Genomic DNA, 17,747 nt, shown 5'->3' with positions numbered 1-17,747 from the left:
CAAGTGGCTGCATGGCTTAGCTTACTAAATGCAAATGCATAAGAGTAATATTCTTAGCGTTCCTAGAGCCTACGGCCACACCACACTGAATGCACCCGATCTCGTCTGATCTCGGAAGTTAAGCAGTGTCAGGCCTAGTTAGTACCTGGATGGGAGACCGCCTGGGAATACCAGGTGCTGTAGGCTTTTTTGTGCTCCAAGTTCAGGAAGTGAGCCCTTTCTCAATTGCCTTTTAAAACTGCAAGGTCTAGCCGACTAGATGCTTAAAAGTACAAAACTCACAAGGCCCAGAGCCTACGGCCACACCACACTGAATGCGCCCCATCTCGTCTGATCTCGAAAGCTAAGCAGTGTCGGGCCTCGTTAGTACCTGGATGGGAGACCGCCTGGGAATACCAGGTGCTGTAGGCTTTTTTGTGCTCCAAGTTCAGTAAGTGAGCCATTTCTCAATTGCCTTTCAAAACTGCAAGGTCTAGCTGACTAGATGCTTAAAAGTACAAAACTCACTAGGCCCAGAGCCTACGGCCACACCACACTGATTGCGCCCGATCTCGTCTGATCTCAGAAGCTAAGCAGTGTCGGGCCTAGTTAGTACCTGGATGGGAGACCACCTGGGAATACCAGGTGCTGTAGGCTTTTTTGTACTCCAAGTTCAGGAAGTGAGCCATTTCACAATTGCCTTTCAAAACTGCAAGGTCTAGCCGACTAGATGCTTAAAAGTACAAAACTCACTAGCCCCAGAGCCTACGGCCACACCACACTGAATGCGCCCGATCTCGGAAGCTAAGCAGGGTCGGGCCTAGTTAGTACCTGGATGGGAGACTGCCTGGGAATACCAGGTGCTGTAGGCTTTTTTGTGCTCCATGATTAGTAATTGCGCAACTTCTCAATTATTTTTCAAATTTGGTATGTTTCCAAAATAATTGTATCCCGTTTTATAGCGGAAATGTTGGACAACATCATGAGGGCTGGAGCTACCTTTTTACATAGAATTAGCATACAGGTAGTGTGTTCATGGGTAATAAATCGACTTTCACATGTAATGCAGTACAGAGAATATTGAGTCCTTCAAGAGGCATGAAAGAAAACCATTATTGTGTTGATTGTTCTCTCCACCTCCCTGCAACAGACACAGGATGGATGAATTAAAGTTATCCTACCAGACATAGGAGTCCTGAATAGGCCCACCAGTCTTATATATCTCGCCTGATCGAGCCTGATCGAGCGATGAGCGTGGTATCATGTTGCAAGTGGCTGCATGGCTTAGCTTACTAAATGCAAATGCATAAGAGTAATATTCTTAGCATTCCTAGAGCCTACGGCCACACCACACTGAATGCACCCGATCTCGTCTGATCTTGGAAGTTAAGCAGTGTCAGGCCTAGTTAGTACCTGGATGGGAGACCGCCTGGGAATACCAGGTGCTGTAGGCTTTTTTGTGCTCCAAGTTCAGGAAGTGAGCCCTTTCTCAATTGCCTTTTAAAACTGCAAGGTCTAGCCGACTAGATGCTTAAAAGTACAAAACTCACAAGGCCCAGAGCCTACGGCCACACCACACTGAATGCGCCCGATCTCGTCTGATCTCGGAAGCTAAGCAGTGTCGGGCCTCGTTAGTACCTGGATGGGAGACCGCCTGGGAATACCAGGTGCTGTAGGCTTTTTTGTGCTCCAAGTTCAGGAAGTGAGCCATTTCACAATTGCCTTTCAAAACTGCAAGGTCTAGCCGACTAGATGCTTAAAAGTACAAAACTCACTAGGCCCAGAGCCTACGGCCACACCACACTGAATGCGCCTGATCTCGTCTGATCTCAGAAGCTAAGCAGTGTCGGGCCTAGTTAGTACCTGGATGGGAGACCGCCTGGGAATACCAGGTGCTGTAGGCTTTTTTGTACTCCAAGTTCAGGAAGTGAGCCATTTCTCAATTGCCTTTCAAAACTGCAAGGTCTAGCCGACTAGATGCTTAAAAGTACAAAACTCACAAGGCCCAGAGCCTACGGCCACACCACACTGAATGCGCCCGATCTCGTCTGATCTCGGAAGCTAAGCAGTGTCGGGCCTCGTTAGTACCTGGATGGGAGACCGCCTGGGAATACCAGGTGCTGTAGGTTTTTTTGTGCTCCAAGTTCAGGAAGTGAGCCATTTCACAATTGCCTTTCAAAACTGCAAGGTCTAGCCGACTAGATGCTTAAAAGTACAAAACTCACAAGGCCCAGAGCCTACGGCCACACCACACTGAATGCGTCTGATCTTGGAAGCTAAGCAGTGTCGGGCCTCGTTAGTACCTGGATGGGAGACCGCCTGGGAATACCAGGTGCTGTAGGCTTTTTTGTGCTCCAAGTTCAGGAAGTGAGCCCTTTCTCAATTGCCTTTCAAAACTGCAAGGTCTAGCCGACTAGATGCTTAAAAGTACAAAACTCACTAGGCCCAGAGCCTACGGCCACACCACACTGAATGCGCCTGATCTCGTCTGATCTCAGAAGCTAAGCAGTGTCGGGCCTAGTTAGTACCTGGATGGGAGACCGCCTGGGAATACCAGGTGCTGTAGGCTTTTTTGTACTCCAAGTTCAGGAAGTGAGCCATTTCTCAATTGCCTTTCAAAACTGCAAGGTCTAGCCGACTAGATGCTTAAAAGTACAAAACTCACAAGGCCCAGAGCCTACGGCCACACTACACTGAATGCGCCCGATCTTGTCTGATCTCGGAAGCTAAGCAGTGTCGGGCCTCGTTAGTACCTGGATGGGAGACCGCCTAGGAATACCAGGTGCTGTAGGCTTTTTTGTGCTCCAAGTTCAGGAAGTGAGCCATTTCACAATTCCGTTTCAAAACTGCAAGGTCTAGCCGACTAGATGCTTAAAAGTACAAAACTCACTAGGCCCAGAGCCTACGGCCACACCACACTGAATGCGCCCGATCTCGGAAGCTGAGCAGGGTCAGGCCTAGTTAGTACCTGGATGGGAGACTGCCTGGGAATACCAGGTGCTGTAGGCTTTTTTGTGCTCCATGATTAGTAATTGCGCAACTTCTCAATTATTTTTCAAATTTGGTATGTTTCCAAAATAATTGTATCCCGTTTTATAGCGGAAATGTTGGACAACATCATGAGGGCTGGAGCTACCTTTTTACATAGAATTAGCATACAGGTAGTGTGTTCATGGGTAATAAATCGACTTTCACATGTAATGCAGTACAGAGAATATTGAGTCCTTCAAGAGGCATGAAAGAAAACCATTATTGTGTTGATTGTTCTCTCCACCTCCCTGCAACAGACACAGGATGGATGAATTAAAGTTATCCTACCAGACATAGGAGTCCTGAATGGGCCCACCAGTCTTATATATCTCGCCTGATCGAGCCTGATCGAGCGATGAGCGTGGTATCATGTTGCAAGTGGCTGCATGGCTTAGCTTACTAAATGCAAATGCATAAGAGTAATATTCTTAGCATTCCTAGAGCCTACGGCCACACCACACTGAATGCACCCAATCTCGTCTGATCTCGGAAGTTAAGCAGTGTCAGGCCTAGTTAGTACCTGGATGGGAGACCGCCTGGGAATACCAGGTGCTGTAGGCTTTTTTGTGCTCCAAGTTCAGGAAGTGAGCCCTTTCTCAATTGCCTTTTAAAACTGCAAGGTCTAGCCGACTAGATGCTTAAAAGTACAAAACTCACTAGGCCCAGAGCCTACGGCCACACCACACTGAATGCGCCTGATCTCGTCTGATCTCAGAAGCTAAGCAGTGTCGGGCCTAGTTAGTACCTGGATGGGAGACCACCTGGGAATACCAGGTGCTGTAGGCTTTTTTGTGCTCCAAGTTCAGGAAGTGAGCCATTTCACAATTCACTTTCAAAACTGCAAGGTCTAGCCGACTAGATGCTTAAAAGTACAAAACTCACTAGGCCCAGAGCCTACGGCCACACCACACTGAATGCGCCCGATCTCGGAAGCTAAGCAGGGTCGGGCCTAGTTAGTACCTGGATGGGAGACTGCCTGGGAATACCAGGTGCTGTAGGCTTTTTTGTGCTCCATGATTAGTAATTGCGCAACTTCTCAATTATTTTTCAAATTTGGTATGTTTCCAAAATAATTGTATCCCGTTTTATAGCGGAAATGTTGGACAACATCATGAGGGCTGGAGCTACCTTTTTACATAGAATTAGCATACAGGTAGTGTGTTCATGGGTAATAAATCGACTTTCACATGTAATGCAGTACAGAGAATATTGAGTCCTTCAAGAGGCATGAAAGAAAACCATTATTGTGTTGATTGTTCTCTCCACCTCCCTGCAACAGACACAGGATGGATGAATTAAAGTTATCCTACCAGACATAGGAGTCCTGAATGGGCCCACCAGTCTTATATATCTCGCCTGATCGAGCCTGATCGAGCGATGAGCGTGGTATCATGTTGCAAGTGACTGCATGGCTTAGCTTACTAAATGCAAATGCATAAGAGTAATATTCTTAGCATTCCTAGAGCCTACGGCCACACCACACTGAATGCACCCGATCTCTTCTGATCTTGGAAGTTAAGCAGTGTCAGGCCTAGTTAGTACCTGGATGGGAGACCGCCTGGGAATACCAGGTGCTGTAGGCTTTTTTGTGCTCCAAGTTCAGGAAGTGAGCCCTTTCTCAATTGCCTTTTAAAACTGCAAGGTCTAGCCGACTAGATGCTTAAAAGTACAAAACTCACTAGGCCCAGAGCCTACGGCCACACCACACTGAATGCGCCTGATCTCGTCTGATCTCAGAAGCTAAGCAGTGTCGGGCCTAGTTAGTACCTGGATGGGAGACCACCTGGGAATACCAGGTGCTGTAGGCTTTTTTGTGCTCCAAGTTCAGGAAGTGAGCCATTTCACAATTGCCTTTCAACACTGCAAGGTCTAGCCGACTAGATGCTTAAAAGTACAAAACTCACTAGGCCCAGAGCCTACGGCCACACCACACTGAATGCGCCTGATCTCGTCTGATCTCAGAAGCTAAGCAGTGTCGGGCCTAGTTAGTACCTGGATGGGAGACCACCTGGGAATACCAGGTGCTGTAGGCTTTTTTGTGCTCCAAGTTCAGGAAGTGAGCCATTTCACAATTGCCTTTCAAAACTGCAAGGTCTAGCCGACTAGATGCTTAAAAGTACAAAACTCACTAGTCCCAGAGCCTACGGCCATGCGCCCGATCTCGGAAGCTAAGCAGGGTCGGGCCTAGTTAGTACCTGGATGGGAGACTGCCTGGGAATACCAGGTGCTGTAGGCTTTTTTGTGCTCCATGATTAGTAATTGCGCAACTTCTCAATTATTTTTCAAATTTGGTATGTTTCCAAAATAATTGTATCCCGTTTTATAGCGGAAATGTTGGACAACATCATGAGGGCTGGAGCTACCTTTTTACATAGAATTAGCATACAGGTAGTGTGTTCATGGGTAATAAATCGACTTTCACATGTAATGCAGTACAGAGAATATTGAGTCCTTCAAGAGGCATGAAAGAAAACCATTACTGTGTTGATTGTTCTCTCCACCTCCCTGCAACAGACACAGGATGGATGAATTAAAGTTATCCTACCAGACATAGGAGTCCTGAATGGGCCCACCAGTCTTATATATCTCGCCTGATCGAGCCTGATCGAGCGATGAGCGTGGTATCATGTTGCAAGTGGCTGCATGGCTTAGCTTACTAAATGCAAATGCATAAGAGTAATATTCTTAGCATTCCTAGAGCCTACGGCCACACCACACTGAATGCACCCGATCTCGTCTGATCTCGGAAGTTAAGCAGTGTTAGGCCTAGTTAGTACCTGGATGGGAGACCGCCTGGGAATACCAGGTGCTGTAGGCTTTTTTGTGCTCCAAGTTCAGGAAGTGAGCCCTTTCTCAATTGCCTTTCAAAACTGCAAGGTCTAGCCGACTAGATGCTTAAAAGTACAAAACTCACTAGGCCCAGAGCCTACGGCCACACCACACTGAATGCGCCTGATCTCGTCTGATCTCAGAAGCTAAGCAGTGTCGGGCCTAGTTAGTACCTGGATGGGAGACCGCCTGGGAATACCAGGTGCTGTAGGCTTTTTTGTACTCCAAGTTCAGGAAGTGAGCCATTTCTCAATTGCCTTTCAAAACTGCAAGGTCTAGCCGACTAGATGCTTAAAAGTACAAAACTCACAAGGCCCAGAGCCTACGGCCACACTACACTGAATGCGCCCGATCTTGTCTGATCTCGGAAGCTAAGCAGTGTCGGGCCTCGTTAGTACCTGGATGGGAGACCGCCTGGGAATACCAGGTGCTGTAGGCTTTTTTGTGCTCCAAGTTCAGGAAGTGAGCCATTTCACAATTCCGTTTCAAAACTGCAAGGTCTAGCCGACTAGATGCTTAAAAGTACAAAACTCACTAGGCCCAGAGCCTACGGCCACACCACACTGAATGCGCCCGATCTCGGAAGCTGAGCAGGGTCAGGCCTAGTTAGTACCTGGATGGGAGACTGCCTGGGAATACCAGGTGCTGTAGGCTTTTTTGTGCTCCATGATTAGTAATTGCGCAACTTCTCAATTATTTTTCAAATTTGGTATGTTTCCAAAATAATTGTATCCCGTTTTATAGCGGAAATGTTGGACAACATCATGAGGGCTGGAGCTACCTTTTTACATAGAATTAGCATACAGGTAGTGTGTTCATGGGTAATAAATCGACTTTCACATGTAATGCAGTACAGAGAATATTGAGTCCTTCAAGAGGCATGAAAGAAACCCATTATTGTGTTGATTGTTCTCTCCACCTCCCTGCAACAGACACAGGATGGATGAATTAAAGTTATCCTACCAGACATAGGAGTCCTGAATGGGCCCACCAGTCTTATATATCTCGCCTGATCGAGCCTGATCGAGCGATGAGCGTGGTATCATGTTGCAAGTGGCTGCATGGCTTAGCTTACTAAATGCAAATGCATAAGAGTAATATTCTTAGCATTCCTAGAGCCTACGGCCACACCACACTGAATGCACCCGATCTCGTCTGATCTTGGAAGTTAAGCAGTGTCAGGCCTAGTTAGTACCTGGATGGGAGACCGCCTGGGAATACCAGGTGCTGTAGGCTTTTTTGTGCTCCAAGTTCAGGAAGTGAGCCCTTTCTCAATTGCCTTTTAAAACTGCAAGGTCTAGCCGACTAGATGCTTAAAAGTACAAAACTCACAAGGCCCAGAGCCTACGGCCACACTACACTGAATGCGCCCGATCTTGTCTGATCTCGGAAGCTAAGCAGTGTCGGGCCTCGTTAGTACCTGGATGGGAGACCGCCTGGGAATACCAGGTGCTGTAGGCTTTTTTGTGCTCCAAGTTCAGGAAGTGAGCCATTTCACAATTCCGTTTCAAAACTGCAAGGTCTAGCCGACTAGATGCTTAAAAGTACAAAACTCACTAGGCCCAGAGCCTACGGCCACACCACACTGAATGCGCCCGATCTCGGAAGCTGAGCAGGGTCAGGCCTAGTTAGTACCTGGATGGGAGACTGCCTGGGAATACCAGGTGCTGTAGGCTTTTTTGTGCTCCATGATTAGTAATTGCGCAACTTCTCAATTATTTTTCAAATTTGGTATGTTTCCAAAATAATTGTATCCCGTTTTATAGCGGAAATGTTGGACAACATCATGAGGGCTGGAGCTACCTTTTTACATAGAATTAGCATACAGGTAGTGTGTTCATGGGTAATAAATCGACTTTCACATGTAATGCAGTACAGAGAATATTGAGTCCTTCAAGAGGCATGAAAGAAACCCATTATTGTGTTGATTGTTCTCTCCACCTCCCTGCAACAGACACAGGATGGATGAATTAAAGTTATCCTACCAGACATAGGAGTCCTGAATGGGCCCACCAGTCTTATATATCTCGCCTGATCGAGCCTGATCGAGCGATGAGCGTGGTATCATGTTGCAAGTGACTGCATGGCTTAGCTTACTAAATGCAAATGCATAAGAGTAATATTCTTAGCATTCCTAGAGCCTACGGCCACACCACACTGAATGCACCCGATCTCTTCTGATCTCGGAAGTTAAGCAGTGTCAGGCCTAGTTAGTACCTGGATGGGAGACCGCCTGGGAATACCAGGTGCTGTAGGCTTTTTTGTGCTCCAAGTTCAGGAAGTGAGCCCTTTCTCAATTGCCTTTTAAAACTGCAAGGTCTAGCCGACTAGATGCTTAAAAGTACAAAACTCACTAGGCCCAGAGCCTACGGCCACACCACACTGAATGCGCCTGATCTCGTCTGATCTCAGAAGCTAAGCAGTGTCGGGCCTAGTTAGTACCTGGATGGGAGACCACCTGGGAATACCAGGTGCTGTAGGCTTTTTTGTGCTCCAAGTTCAGGAAGTGAGCCATTTCACAATTGCCTTTCAACACTGCAAGGTCTAGCCGACTAGATGCTTAAAAGTACAAAACTCACTAGGCCCAGAGCCTACGGCCACACCACACTGAATGCGCCTGATCTCGTCTGATCTCAGAAGCTAAGCAGTGTCGGGCCTAGTTAGTACCTGGATGGGAGACCACCTGGGAATACCAGGTGCTGTAGGCTTTTTTGTGCTCCAAGTTCAGGAAGTGAGCCATTTCACAATTGCCTTTCAAAACTGCAAGGTCTAGCCGACTAGATGCTTAAAAGTACAAAACTCACTAGTCCCAGAGCCTACGGCCATGCGCCCGATCTCGGAAGCTAAGCAGGGTCGGGCCTAGTTAGTACCTGGATGGGAGACTGCCTGGGAATACCAGGTGCTGTAGGCTTTTTTGTGCTCCATGATTAGTAATTGCGCAACTTCTCAATTATTTTTCAAATTTGGTATGTTTCCAAAATAATTGTATCCCGTTTTATAGCGGAAATGTTGGACAACATCATGAGGGCTGGAGCTACCTTTTTACATAGAATTAGCATACAGGTAGTGTGTTCATGGGTAATAAATCGACTTTCACATGTAATGCAGTACAGAGAATATTGAGTCCTTCAAGAGGCATGAAAGAAAACCATTACTGTGTTGATTGTTCTCTCCACCTCCCTGCAACAGACACAGGATGGATGAATTAAAGTTATCCTACCAGACATAGGAGTCCTGAATGGGCCCACCAGTCTTATATATCTCGCCTGATCGAGCCTGATCGAGCGATGAGCGTGGTATCATGTTGCAAGTGGCTGCATGGCTTAGCTTACTAAATGCAAATGCATAAGAGTAATATTCTTAGCATTCCTAGAGCCTACGGCCACACCACACTGAATGCACCCGATCTCGTCTGATCTCGGAAGTTAAGCAGTGTTAGGCCTAGTTAGTACCTGGATGGGAGACCGCCTGGGAATACCAGGTGCTGTAGGCTTTTTTGTGCTCCAAGTTCAGGAAGTGAGCCCTTTCTCAATTGCCTTTCAAAACTGCAAGGTCTAGCCGACTAGATGCTTAAAAGTACAAAACTCACTAGGCCCAGAGCCTACGGCCACACCACACTGAATGCGCCTGATCTCGTCTGATCTCAGAAGCTAAGCAGTGTCGGGCCTAGTTAGTACCTGGATGGGAGACCGCCTGGGAATACCAGGTGCTGTAGGCTTTTTTGTACTCCAAGTTCAGGAAGTGAGCCATTTCTCAATTGCCTTTCAAAACTGCAAGGTCTAGCCGACTAGATGCTTAAAAGTACAAAACTCACAAGGCCCAGAGCCTACGGCCACACTACACTGAATGCGCCCGATCTTGTCTGATCTCGGAAGCTAAGCAGTGTCGGGCCTCGTTAGTACCTGGATGGGAGACCGCCTGGGAATACCAGGTGCTGTAGGCTTTTTTGTGCTCCAAGTTCAGGAAGTGAGCCATTTCACAATTCCGTTTCAAAACTGCAAGGTCTAGCCGACTAGATGCTTAAAAGTACAAAACTCACTAGGCCCAGAGCCTACGGCCACACCACACTGAATGCGCCCGATCTCGGAAGCTGAGCAGGGTCAGGCCTAGTTAGTACCTGGATGGGAGACTGCCTGGGAATACCAGGTGCTGTAGGCTTTTTTGTGCTCCATGATTAGTAATTGCGCAACTTCTCAATTATTTTTCAAATTTGGTATGTTTCCAAAATAATTGTATCCCGTTTTATAGCGGAAATGTTGGACAACATCATGAGGGCTGGAGCTACCTTTTTACATAGAATTAGCATACAGGTAGTGTGTTCATGGGTAATAAATCGACTTTCACATGTAATGCAGTACAGAGAATATTGAGTCCTTCAAGAGGCATGAAAGAAACCCATTATTGTGTTGATTGTTCTCTCCACCTCCCTGCAACAGACACAGGATGGATGAATTAAAGTTATCCTACCAGACATAGGAGTCCTGAATGGGCCCACCAGTCTTATATATCTCGCCTGATCGAGCCTGATCGAGCGATGAGCGTGGTATCATGTTGCAAGTGGCTGCATGGCTTAGCTTACTAAATGCAAATGCATAAGAGTAATATTCTTAGCATTCCTAGAGCCTACGGCCACACCACACTGAATGCACCCGATCTCGTCTGATCTTGGAAGTTAAGCAGTGTCAGGCCTAGTTAGTACCTGGATGGGAGACCGCCTGGGAATACCAGGTGCTGTAGGCTTTTTTGTGCTCCAAGTTCAGGAAGTGAGCCCTTTCTCAATTGCCTTTTAAAACTGCAAGGTCTAGCCGACTAGATGCTTAAAAGTACAAAACTCACAAGGCCCAGAGCCTACGGCCACACTACACTGAATGCGCCCGATCTTGTCTGATCTCGGAAGCTAAGCAGTGTCGGGCCTCGTTAGTACCTGGATGGGAGACCGCCTGGGAATACCAGGTGCTGTAGGCTTTTTTGTGCTCCAAGTTCAGGAAGTGAGCCATTTCACAATTCCGTTTCAAAACTGCAAGGTCTAGCCGACTAGATGCTTAAAAGTACAAAACTCACTAGGCCCAGAGCCTACGGCCACACCACACTGAATGCGCCCGATCTCGGAAGCTGAGCAGGGTCAGGCCTAGTTAGTACCTGGATGGGAGACTGCCTGGGAATACCAGGTGCTGTAGGCTTTTTTGTGCTCCATGATTAGTAATTGCGCAACTTCTCAATTATTTTTCAAATTTGGTATGTTTCCAAAATAATTGTATCCCGTTTTATAGCGGAAATGTTGGACAACATCATGAGGGCTGGAGCTACCTTTTTACATAGAATTAGCATACAGGTAGTGTGTTCATGGGTAATAAATCGACTTTCACATGTAATGCAGTACAGAGAATATTGAGTCCTTCAAGAGGCATGAAAGAAACCCATTATTGTGTTGATTGTTCTCTCCACCTCCCTGCAACAGACACAGGATGGATGAATTAAAGTTATCCTACCAGACATAGGAGTCCTGAATGGGCCCACCAGTCTTATATATCTCGCCTGATCGAGCCTGATCGAGCGATGAGCGTGGTATCATGTTGCAAGTGGCTGCATGGCTTAGCTTACTAAATGCAAATGCATAAGAGTAATATTCTTAGCATTCCTAGAGCCTACGGCCACACCACACTGAATGCACCCGATCTCGTCTGATCTTGGAAGTTAAGCAGTGTCAGGCCTAGTTAGTACCTGGATGGGAGACCGCCTGGGAATACCAGGTGCTGTAGGCTTTTTTGTGCTCCAAGTTCAGGAAGTGAGCCCTTTCTCAATTGCCTTTTAAAACTGCAAGGTCTAGCCGACTAGATGCTTAAAAGTACAAAACTCACAAGGCCCAGAGCCTACGGCCACACCACACTGAATGTGCCCGATCTCGGAAGCTAAGCAGGGTCGGGCCTAGTTAGTACCTGGATGGGAGACTGCCTGGGAATACCAGGTGCTGTAGGCTTTTTTGTGCTCCATGATTAGTAATTGCGCAACTTCTCAATTATTTTTCAAATTTGGTATGTTTCCAAAATAATTGTATCCCGTTTTATAGCGGAAATGTTGGACAACATCATGAGGGCTGGAGCTACCTTTTTACATAGAATTAGCATACAGGTAGTGTGTTCATGGGTAATAAATCGACTTTCACATGTAATGCAGTACAGAGAATATTGAGTCCTTCAAGAGGCATGAAAGAAAACCATTACTGTGTTGATTGTTCTCTCCACCTCCCTGCAACAGACACAGGATGGATGAATTAAAGTTATCCTACCAGACATAGGAGTCCTGAATGGGCCCACCAGTCTTATATATCTCGCCTGATCGAGCCTGATCGAGCGATGAGCGTGGTATCATGTTGCAAGTGGCTGCATGGCTTAGCTTACTAAATGCAAATGCATAAGAGTAATATTCTTAGCATTCCTAGAGCCTACGGCCACACCACACTGAATGCACCCGATCTCGTCTGATCTCGGAAGTTAAGCAGTGTTAGGCCTAGTTAGTACCTGGATGGGAGACCGCCTGGGAATACCAGGTGCTGTAGGCTTTTTTGTGCTCCAAGTTCAGGAAGTGAGCCCTTTCTCAATTGCCTTTCAAAACTGCAAGGTCTAGCCGACTAGATGCTTAAAAGTACAAAACTCACTAGGCCCAGAGCCTACGGCCACACCACACTGAATGCGCCTGATCTCGTCTGATCTCAGAAGCTAAGCAGTGTCGGGCCTAGTTAGTACCTGGATGGGAGACCGCCTGGGAATACCAGGTGCTGTAGGCTTTTTTGTACTCCAAGTTCAGGAAGTGAGCCATTTCTCAATTGCCTTTCAAAACTGCAAGGTCTAGCCGACTAGATGCTTAAAAGTACAAAACTCACAAGGCCCAGAGCCTACGGCCACACTACACTGAATGCGCCCGATCTTGTCTGATCTCGGAAGCTAAGCAGTGTCGGGCCTCGTTAGTACCTGGATGGGAGACCGCCTGGGAATACCAGGTGCTGTAGGCTTTTTTGTGCTCCAAGTTCAGGAAGTGAGCCATTTCACAATTCCGTTTCAAAACTGCAAGGTCTAGCCGACTAGATGCTTAAAAGTACAAAACTCACTAGGCCCAGAGCCTACGGCCACACCACACTGAATGCGCCCGATCTCGGAAGCTGAGCAGGGTCAGGCCTAGTTAGTACCTGGATGGGAGACTGCCTGGGAATACCAGGTGCTGTAGGCTTTTTTGTGCTCCATGATTAGTAATTGCGCAACTTCTCAATTATTTTTCAAATTTGGTATGTTTCCAAAATAATTGTATCCCGTTTTATAGCGGAAATGTTGGACAACATCATGAGGGCTGGAGCTACCTTTTTACATAGAATTAGCATACAGGTAGTGTGTTCATGGGTAATAAATCGACTTTCACATGTAATGCAGTACAGAGAATATTGAGTCCTTCAAGAGGCATGAAAGAAACCCATTATTGTGTTGATTGTTCTCTCCACCTCCCTGCAACAGACACAGGATGGATGAATTAAAGTTATCCTACCAGACATAGGAGTCCTGAATGGGCCCACCAGTCTTATATATCTCGCCTGATCGAGCCTGATCGAGCGATGAGCGTGGTATCATGTTGCAAGTGGCTGCATGGCTTAGCTTACTAAATGCAAATGCATAAGAGTAATATTCTTAGCATTCCTAGAGCCTACGGCCACACCACACTGAATGCACCCGATCTCGTCTGATCTTGGAAGTTAAGCAGTGTCAGGCCTAGTTAGTACCTGGATGGGAGACCGCCTGGGAATACCAGGTGCTGTAGGCTTTTTTGTGCTCCAAGTTCAGGAAGTGAGCCCTTTCTCAATTGCCTTTTAAAACTGCAAGGTCTAGCCGACTAGATGCTTAAAAGTACAAAACTCACAAGGCCCAGAGCCTACGGCCACACTACACTGAATGCGCCCGATCTTGTCTGATCTCGGAAGCTAAGCAGTGTCGGGCCTCGTTAGTACCTGGATGGGAGACCGCCTGGGAATACCAGGTGCTGTAGGCTTTTTTGTGCTCCAAGTTCAGGAAGTGAGCCATTTCACAATTCCGTTTCAAAACTGCAAGGTCTAGCCGACTAGATGCTTAAAAGTACAAAACTCACTAGGCCCAGAGCCTACGGCCACACCACACTGAATGCGCCCGATCTCGGAAGCTGAGCAGGGTCAGGCCTAGTTAGTACCTGGATGGGAGACTGCCTGGGAATACCAGGTGCTGTAGGCTTTTTTGTGCTCCATGATTAGTAATTGCGCAACTTCTCAATTATTTTTCAAATTTGGTATGTTTCCAAAATAATTGTATCCCGTTTTATAGCGGAAATGTTGGACAACATCATGAGGGCTGGAGCTACCTTTTTACATAGAATTAGCATACAGGTAGTGTGTTCATGGGTAATAAATCGACTTTCACATGTAATGCAGTACAGAGAATATTGAGTCCTTCAAGAGGCATGAAAGAAACCCATTATTGTGTTGATTGTTCTCTCCACCTCCCTGCAACAGACACAGGATGGATGAATTAAAGTTATCCTACCAGACATAGGAGTCCTGAATGGGCCCACCAGTCTTATATATCTCGCCTGATCGAGCCTGATCGAGCGATGAGCGTGGTATCATGTTGCAAGTGGCTGCATGGCTTAGCTTACTAAATGCAAATGCATAAGAGTAATATTCTTAGCATTCCTAGAGCCTACGGCCACACCACACTGAATGCACCCGATCTCGTCTGATCTCGGAAGTTAAGCAGTGTTAGGCCTAGTTAGTACCTGGATGGGAGACCGCCTGGGAATACCAGGTGCTGTAGGCTTTTTTGTGCTCCAAGTTCAGGAAGTGAGCCCTTTCTCAATTGCCTTTCAAAACTGCAAGGTCTAGCCGACTAGATGCTTAAAAGTACAAAACTCACTAGGCCCAGAGCCTACGGCCACACCACACTGAATGCGCCTGATCTCGTCTGATCTCAGAAGCTAAGCAGTGTCGGGCCTAGTTAGTACCTGGATGGGAGACCGCCTGGGAATACCAGGTGCTGTAGGCTTTTTTGTACTCCAAGTTCAGGAAGTGAGCCATTTCTCAATTGCCTTTCAAAACTGCAAGGTCTAGCCGACTAGATGCTTAAAAGTACAAAACTCACAAGGCCCAGAGCCTACGGCCACACTACACTGAATGCGCCCGATCTTGTCTGATCTCGGAAGCTAAGCAGTGTCGGGCCTCGTTAGTACCTGGATGGGAGACCGCCTGGGAATACCAGGTGCTGTAGGCTTTTTTGTGCTCCAAGTTCAGGAAGTGAGCCATTTCACAATTCCGTTTCAAAACTGCAAGGTCTAGCCGACTAGATGCTTAAAAGTACAAAACTCACTAGGCCCAGAGCCTACGGCCACACCACACTGAATGCGCCCGATCTCGGAAGCTGAGCAGGGTCAGGCCTAGTTAGTACCTGGATGGGAGACTGCCTGGGAATACCAGGTGCTGTAGGCTTTTTTGTGCTCCATGATTAGTAATTGCGCAACTTCTCAATTATTTTTCAAATTTGGTATGTTTCCAAAATAATTGTATCCCGTTTTATAGCGGAAATGTTGGACAACATCATGAGGGCTGGAGCTACCTTTTTACATAGAATTAGCATACAGGTAGTGTGTTCATGGGTAATAAATCGACTTTCACATGTAATGCAGTACAGAGAATATTGAGTCCTTCAAGAGGCATGAAAGAAACCCATTATTGTGTTGATTGTTCTCTCCACCTCCCTGCAACAGACACAGGATGGATGAATTAAAGTTATCCTACCAGACATAGGAGTCCTGAATGGGCCCACCAGTCTTATATATCTCGCCTGATCGAGCCTGATCGAGCGATGAGCGTGGTATCATGTTGCAAGTGGCTGCATGGCTTAGCTTACTAAATGCAAATGCATAAGAGTAATATTCTTAGCATTCCTAGAGCCTACGGCCACACCACACTGAATGCACCCGATCTCGTCTGATCTTGGAAGTTAAGCAGTGTCAGGCCTAGTTAGTACCTGGATGGGAGACCGCCTGGGAATACCAGGTGCTGTAGGCTTTTTTGTGCTCCAAGTTCAGGAAGTGAGCCCTTTCTCAATTGCCTTTTAAAACTGCAAGGTCTAGCCGACTAGATGCTTAAAAGTACAAAACTCACAAGGCCCAGAGCCTACGGCCACACTACACTGAATGCGCCCGATCTTGTCTGATCTCGGAAGCTAAGCAGTGTCGGGCCTCGTTAGTACCTGGATGGGAGACCGCCTGGGAATACCAGGTGCTGTAGGCTTTTTTGTGCTCCAAGTTCAGGAAGTGAGCCATTTCACAATTCCGTTTCAAAACTGCAAGGTCTAGCCGACTAGATGCTTAAAAGTACAAAACTCACTAGGCCCAGAGCCTACGGCCACACCACACTGAATGCGCCCGATCTCGGAAGCTGAGCAGGGTCAGGCCTAGTTAGTACCTGGATGGGAGACTGCCTGGGAATACCAGGTGCTGTAGGCTTTTTTGTGCTCCATGATTAGTAATTGCGCAACTTCTCAATTATTTTTCAAATTTGGTATGTTTCCAAAATAATTGTATCCCGTTTTATAGCGGAAATGTTGGACAACATCATGAGGGCTGGAGCTACCTTTTTACATAGAATTAGCATACAGGTAGTGTGTTCATGGGTAATAAATCGACTTTCACATGTAATGCAGTACAGAGAATATTGAGTCCTTCAAGAGGCATGAAAGAAACCCATTATTGTGTTGATTGTTCTCTCCACCTCCCTGCAACAGACACAGGATGGATGAATTAAAGTTATCCTACCAGACATAGGAGTCCTGAATGGGCCCACCAGTCTTATATATCTCGCCTGATCGAGCCTGATCGAGCGATGAGCGTGGTATCATGTTGCAAGTGGCTGCATGGCTTAGCTTACTAAATGCAAATGCATAAGAGTAATATTCTTAGCATTCCTAGAGCCTACGGCCACACCACACTGAATGCACCCGATCTCGTCTGATCTTGGAAGTTAAGCAGTGTCAGGCCTAGTTAGTACCTGGATGGGAGACCGCCTGGGAATACCAGGTGCTGTAGGCTTTTTTGTGCTCCAAGTTCAGGAAGTGAGCCCTTTCTCAATTGCCTTTTAAAACTGCAAGGTCTAGCCGACTAGATGCTTAAAAGTACAAAACTCACAAGGCCCAGAGCCTACGGCCACACCACACTGAATGTGCCCGATCTCGGAAGCTAAGCAGGGTCGGGCCTAGTTAGTACCTGGATGGGAGACTGCCTGGGAATACCAGGTGCTGTAGGCTTTTTTGTGCTCCATGATTAGTAATTGCGCAACTTCTCAATTATTTTTCAAATTTGGTATGTTTCCAAAATAATTGTATCCCGTTTTATAGCGGAAATGTTGGACAACATCATGAGGGCTGGAGCTACCTTTTTACATAGAATTAGCATACAGGTAGTGTGTTCATGGGTAATAAATCGACTTTCACATGTAATGCAGTACAGAGAATATTGAGTCCTTCAAGAGGCATGAAAGAAAACCATTACTGTGTTGATTGTTCTCTCCACCTCCCTGCAACAGACACAGGATGGATGAATTAAAGTTATCCTACCAGACATAGGAGTCCTGAATGGGCCCACCAGTCTTATATATCTCGCCTGATCGAGCCTGATCGAGCGATGAGCGTGGTATCATGTTGCAAGTGGCTGCATGGCTTAGCTTACTAAATGCAAATGCATAAGAGTAATATTCTTAGCATTCCTAGAGCCTACGGCCACACCACACTGAATGCACCCGATCTCGTCTGATCTCGGAAGTTAAGCAGTGTTAGGCCTAGTTAGTACCTGGATGGGAGACCGCCTGGGAATACCAGGTGCTGTAGGCTTTTTTGTGCTCCAAG

General features: G+C 46.8%; 39 non-coding genes and 15 pseudogenes across 39 annotated transcripts; all 54 read left to right on the top strand.

Moving 5' to 3' along the window:
• Nucleotides 1-67: 67 nt before the first annotated feature.
• LOC138461593 (5S ribosomal RNA) lies at nt 68-186 on the top strand. Its single transcript, XR_011264206.1, has one exon. It is a non-coding gene; the product is annotated as a 5S ribosomal RNA (ribosomal RNA).
• Nucleotides 187-292: 106 nt separating this feature from the next.
• LOC138455399 (5S ribosomal RNA) lies at nt 293-411 on the top strand (annotated as a pseudogene).
• Nucleotides 412-517: 106 nt separating this feature from the next.
• Nucleotides 518-636, top strand: LOC138464254 (5S ribosomal RNA). The gene has a single exon (XR_011266835.1). It is a non-coding gene; the product is annotated as a 5S ribosomal RNA (ribosomal RNA).
• Nucleotides 637-742: 106 nt separating this feature from the next.
• LOC138457263 (5S ribosomal RNA) lies at nt 743-851 on the top strand (annotated as a pseudogene).
• Nucleotides 852-1,314: 463 nt separating this feature from the next.
• Nucleotides 1,315-1,433, top strand: LOC138463721 (5S ribosomal RNA). The gene has a single exon (XR_011266306.1). It is a non-coding gene; the product is annotated as a 5S ribosomal RNA (ribosomal RNA).
• Nucleotides 1,434-1,539: 106 nt separating this feature from the next.
• LOC138462273 (5S ribosomal RNA) lies at nt 1,540-1,658 on the top strand. The gene has a single exon (XR_011264875.1). It is a non-coding gene; the product is annotated as a 5S ribosomal RNA (ribosomal RNA).
• A 106-nt stretch (nt 1,659-1,764) lies between these two features.
• Nucleotides 1,765-1,883, top strand: LOC138456671 (5S ribosomal RNA). The gene has a single exon (XR_011262120.1). It is a non-coding gene; the product is annotated as a 5S ribosomal RNA (ribosomal RNA).
• Nucleotides 1,884-1,989: 106 nt separating this feature from the next.
• LOC138463332 (5S ribosomal RNA) lies at nt 1,990-2,108 on the top strand. The gene has a single exon (XR_011265919.1). It is a non-coding gene; the product is annotated as a 5S ribosomal RNA (ribosomal RNA).
• Nucleotides 2,109-2,214: 106 nt separating this feature from the next.
• On the top strand, nt 2,215-2,323 carry LOC138458977 (5S ribosomal RNA; annotated as a pseudogene).
• A 106-nt stretch (nt 2,324-2,429) lies between these two features.
• LOC138456659 (5S ribosomal RNA) lies at nt 2,430-2,548 on the top strand. Its single transcript, XR_011262119.1, has one exon. It is a non-coding gene; the product is annotated as a 5S ribosomal RNA (ribosomal RNA).
• A 106-nt stretch (nt 2,549-2,654) lies between these two features.
• LOC138455174 (5S ribosomal RNA) lies at nt 2,655-2,773 on the top strand. The gene has a single exon (XR_011261816.1). It is a non-coding gene; the product is annotated as a 5S ribosomal RNA (ribosomal RNA).
• Nucleotides 2,774-2,879: 106 nt separating this feature from the next.
• On the top strand, nt 2,880-2,988 carry LOC138459570 (5S ribosomal RNA; annotated as a pseudogene).
• Nucleotides 2,989-3,451: 463 nt separating this feature from the next.
• LOC138465273 (5S ribosomal RNA) lies at nt 3,452-3,570 on the top strand. The gene has a single exon (XR_011267846.1). It is a non-coding gene; the product is annotated as a 5S ribosomal RNA (ribosomal RNA).
• A 106-nt stretch (nt 3,571-3,676) lies between these two features.
• Nucleotides 3,677-3,795, top strand: LOC138463436 (5S ribosomal RNA). Its single transcript, XR_011266022.1, has one exon. It is a non-coding gene; the product is annotated as a 5S ribosomal RNA (ribosomal RNA).
• Nucleotides 3,796-3,901: 106 nt separating this feature from the next.
• On the top strand, nt 3,902-4,010 carry LOC138457261 (5S ribosomal RNA; annotated as a pseudogene).
• Nucleotides 4,011-4,473: 463 nt separating this feature from the next.
• Nucleotides 4,474-4,592, top strand: LOC138465160 (5S ribosomal RNA). Its single transcript, XR_011267734.1, has one exon. It is a non-coding gene; the product is annotated as a 5S ribosomal RNA (ribosomal RNA).
• Nucleotides 4,593-4,698: 106 nt separating this feature from the next.
• Nucleotides 4,699-4,817, top strand: LOC138463424 (5S ribosomal RNA). Its single transcript, XR_011266010.1, has one exon. It is a non-coding gene; the product is annotated as a 5S ribosomal RNA (ribosomal RNA).
• Nucleotides 4,818-4,923: 106 nt separating this feature from the next.
• Nucleotides 4,924-5,042, top strand: LOC138463412 (5S ribosomal RNA). The gene has a single exon (XR_011265998.1). It is a non-coding gene; the product is annotated as a 5S ribosomal RNA (ribosomal RNA).
• A 666-nt stretch (nt 5,043-5,708) lies between these two features.
• On the top strand, nt 5,709-5,827 carry LOC138458719 (5S ribosomal RNA). The gene has a single exon (XR_011262466.1). It is a non-coding gene; the product is annotated as a 5S ribosomal RNA (ribosomal RNA).
• Nucleotides 5,828-5,933: 106 nt separating this feature from the next.
• LOC138456648 (5S ribosomal RNA) lies at nt 5,934-6,052 on the top strand. The gene has a single exon (XR_011262118.1). It is a non-coding gene; the product is annotated as a 5S ribosomal RNA (ribosomal RNA).
• Nucleotides 6,053-6,158: 106 nt separating this feature from the next.
• On the top strand, nt 6,159-6,277 carry LOC138454712 (5S ribosomal RNA). Its single transcript, XR_011261377.1, has one exon. It is a non-coding gene; the product is annotated as a 5S ribosomal RNA (ribosomal RNA).
• A 106-nt stretch (nt 6,278-6,383) lies between these two features.
• On the top strand, nt 6,384-6,492 carry LOC138459569 (5S ribosomal RNA; annotated as a pseudogene).
• Nucleotides 6,493-6,955: 463 nt separating this feature from the next.
• On the top strand, nt 6,956-7,074 carry LOC138463719 (5S ribosomal RNA). Its single transcript, XR_011266305.1, has one exon. It is a non-coding gene; the product is annotated as a 5S ribosomal RNA (ribosomal RNA).
• A 106-nt stretch (nt 7,075-7,180) lies between these two features.
• LOC138454711 (5S ribosomal RNA) lies at nt 7,181-7,299 on the top strand. Its single transcript, XR_011261376.1, has one exon. It is a non-coding gene; the product is annotated as a 5S ribosomal RNA (ribosomal RNA).
• A 106-nt stretch (nt 7,300-7,405) lies between these two features.
• Nucleotides 7,406-7,514, top strand: LOC138459568 (5S ribosomal RNA; annotated as a pseudogene).
• Nucleotides 7,515-7,977: 463 nt separating this feature from the next.
• LOC138462696 (5S ribosomal RNA) lies at nt 7,978-8,096 on the top strand. Its single transcript, XR_011265290.1, has one exon. It is a non-coding gene; the product is annotated as a 5S ribosomal RNA (ribosomal RNA).
• A 106-nt stretch (nt 8,097-8,202) lies between these two features.
• On the top strand, nt 8,203-8,321 carry LOC138463399 (5S ribosomal RNA). Its single transcript, XR_011265986.1, has one exon. It is a non-coding gene; the product is annotated as a 5S ribosomal RNA (ribosomal RNA).
• A 106-nt stretch (nt 8,322-8,427) lies between these two features.
• LOC138463387 (5S ribosomal RNA) lies at nt 8,428-8,546 on the top strand. The gene has a single exon (XR_011265974.1). It is a non-coding gene; the product is annotated as a 5S ribosomal RNA (ribosomal RNA).
• A 666-nt stretch (nt 8,547-9,212) lies between these two features.
• On the top strand, nt 9,213-9,331 carry LOC138458707 (5S ribosomal RNA). The gene has a single exon (XR_011262464.1). It is a non-coding gene; the product is annotated as a 5S ribosomal RNA (ribosomal RNA).
• Nucleotides 9,332-9,437: 106 nt separating this feature from the next.
• LOC138456636 (5S ribosomal RNA) lies at nt 9,438-9,556 on the top strand. The gene has a single exon (XR_011262117.1). It is a non-coding gene; the product is annotated as a 5S ribosomal RNA (ribosomal RNA).
• A 106-nt stretch (nt 9,557-9,662) lies between these two features.
• LOC138454710 (5S ribosomal RNA) lies at nt 9,663-9,781 on the top strand. The gene has a single exon (XR_011261375.1). It is a non-coding gene; the product is annotated as a 5S ribosomal RNA (ribosomal RNA).
• Nucleotides 9,782-9,887: 106 nt separating this feature from the next.
• LOC138459567 (5S ribosomal RNA) lies at nt 9,888-9,996 on the top strand (annotated as a pseudogene).
• A 463-nt stretch (nt 9,997-10,459) lies between these two features.
• On the top strand, nt 10,460-10,578 carry LOC138463717 (5S ribosomal RNA). Its single transcript, XR_011266303.1, has one exon. It is a non-coding gene; the product is annotated as a 5S ribosomal RNA (ribosomal RNA).
• A 106-nt stretch (nt 10,579-10,684) lies between these two features.
• On the top strand, nt 10,685-10,803 carry LOC138454709 (5S ribosomal RNA). Its single transcript, XR_011261374.1, has one exon. It is a non-coding gene; the product is annotated as a 5S ribosomal RNA (ribosomal RNA).
• A 106-nt stretch (nt 10,804-10,909) lies between these two features.
• LOC138459566 (5S ribosomal RNA) lies at nt 10,910-11,018 on the top strand (annotated as a pseudogene).
• Nucleotides 11,019-11,481: 463 nt separating this feature from the next.
• LOC138463716 (5S ribosomal RNA) lies at nt 11,482-11,600 on the top strand. The gene has a single exon (XR_011266302.1). It is a non-coding gene; the product is annotated as a 5S ribosomal RNA (ribosomal RNA).
• A 106-nt stretch (nt 11,601-11,706) lies between these two features.
• LOC138457862 (5S ribosomal RNA) lies at nt 11,707-11,815 on the top strand (annotated as a pseudogene).
• A 463-nt stretch (nt 11,816-12,278) lies between these two features.
• Nucleotides 12,279-12,397, top strand: LOC138458695 (5S ribosomal RNA). The gene has a single exon (XR_011262461.1). It is a non-coding gene; the product is annotated as a 5S ribosomal RNA (ribosomal RNA).
• A 106-nt stretch (nt 12,398-12,503) lies between these two features.
• LOC138456624 (5S ribosomal RNA) lies at nt 12,504-12,622 on the top strand. Its single transcript, XR_011262116.1, has one exon. It is a non-coding gene; the product is annotated as a 5S ribosomal RNA (ribosomal RNA).
• Nucleotides 12,623-12,728: 106 nt separating this feature from the next.
• LOC138454708 (5S ribosomal RNA) lies at nt 12,729-12,847 on the top strand. The gene has a single exon (XR_011261373.1). It is a non-coding gene; the product is annotated as a 5S ribosomal RNA (ribosomal RNA).
• A 106-nt stretch (nt 12,848-12,953) lies between these two features.
• LOC138459565 (5S ribosomal RNA) lies at nt 12,954-13,062 on the top strand (annotated as a pseudogene).
• Nucleotides 13,063-13,525: 463 nt separating this feature from the next.
• LOC138463715 (5S ribosomal RNA) lies at nt 13,526-13,644 on the top strand. Its single transcript, XR_011266301.1, has one exon. It is a non-coding gene; the product is annotated as a 5S ribosomal RNA (ribosomal RNA).
• A 106-nt stretch (nt 13,645-13,750) lies between these two features.
• On the top strand, nt 13,751-13,869 carry LOC138454706 (5S ribosomal RNA). The gene has a single exon (XR_011261371.1). It is a non-coding gene; the product is annotated as a 5S ribosomal RNA (ribosomal RNA).
• A 106-nt stretch (nt 13,870-13,975) lies between these two features.
• LOC138459563 (5S ribosomal RNA) lies at nt 13,976-14,084 on the top strand (annotated as a pseudogene).
• Nucleotides 14,085-14,547: 463 nt separating this feature from the next.
• LOC138458683 (5S ribosomal RNA) lies at nt 14,548-14,666 on the top strand. Its single transcript, XR_011262460.1, has one exon. It is a non-coding gene; the product is annotated as a 5S ribosomal RNA (ribosomal RNA).
• Nucleotides 14,667-14,772: 106 nt separating this feature from the next.
• LOC138456613 (5S ribosomal RNA) lies at nt 14,773-14,891 on the top strand. Its single transcript, XR_011262115.1, has one exon. It is a non-coding gene; the product is annotated as a 5S ribosomal RNA (ribosomal RNA).
• A 106-nt stretch (nt 14,892-14,997) lies between these two features.
• Nucleotides 14,998-15,116, top strand: LOC138454704 (5S ribosomal RNA). Its single transcript, XR_011261370.1, has one exon. It is a non-coding gene; the product is annotated as a 5S ribosomal RNA (ribosomal RNA).
• A 106-nt stretch (nt 15,117-15,222) lies between these two features.
• Nucleotides 15,223-15,331, top strand: LOC138459562 (5S ribosomal RNA; annotated as a pseudogene).
• A 463-nt stretch (nt 15,332-15,794) lies between these two features.
• On the top strand, nt 15,795-15,913 carry LOC138463714 (5S ribosomal RNA). Its single transcript, XR_011266300.1, has one exon. It is a non-coding gene; the product is annotated as a 5S ribosomal RNA (ribosomal RNA).
• A 106-nt stretch (nt 15,914-16,019) lies between these two features.
• On the top strand, nt 16,020-16,138 carry LOC138454703 (5S ribosomal RNA). The gene has a single exon (XR_011261369.1). It is a non-coding gene; the product is annotated as a 5S ribosomal RNA (ribosomal RNA).
• A 106-nt stretch (nt 16,139-16,244) lies between these two features.
• LOC138459560 (5S ribosomal RNA) lies at nt 16,245-16,353 on the top strand (annotated as a pseudogene).
• A 463-nt stretch (nt 16,354-16,816) lies between these two features.
• On the top strand, nt 16,817-16,935 carry LOC138463713 (5S ribosomal RNA). Its single transcript, XR_011266298.1, has one exon. It is a non-coding gene; the product is annotated as a 5S ribosomal RNA (ribosomal RNA).
• Nucleotides 16,936-17,041: 106 nt separating this feature from the next.
• Nucleotides 17,042-17,150, top strand: LOC138457861 (5S ribosomal RNA; annotated as a pseudogene).
• Nucleotides 17,151-17,613: 463 nt separating this feature from the next.
• On the top strand, nt 17,614-17,732 carry LOC138458671 (5S ribosomal RNA). Its single transcript, XR_011262458.1, has one exon. It is a non-coding gene; the product is annotated as a 5S ribosomal RNA (ribosomal RNA).
• Nucleotides 17,733-17,747: the final 15 nt, after the last annotated feature.

The sequence above is a fragment of the Ambystoma mexicanum genome, chromosome 4p (assembly GCF_040938575.1).
Source record: "Ambystoma mexicanum isolate Mex_15411 chromosome 4p, UKY_AmexF1_1, whole genome shotgun sequence".
NCBI lineage: Eukaryota > Metazoa > Chordata > Amphibia > Caudata > Ambystomatidae > Ambystoma > Ambystoma mexicanum.
The sequence above is the reverse complement of the archived record's forward strand: the minus strand, read 5'-3'. Positions and strand labels throughout refer to the sequence as shown.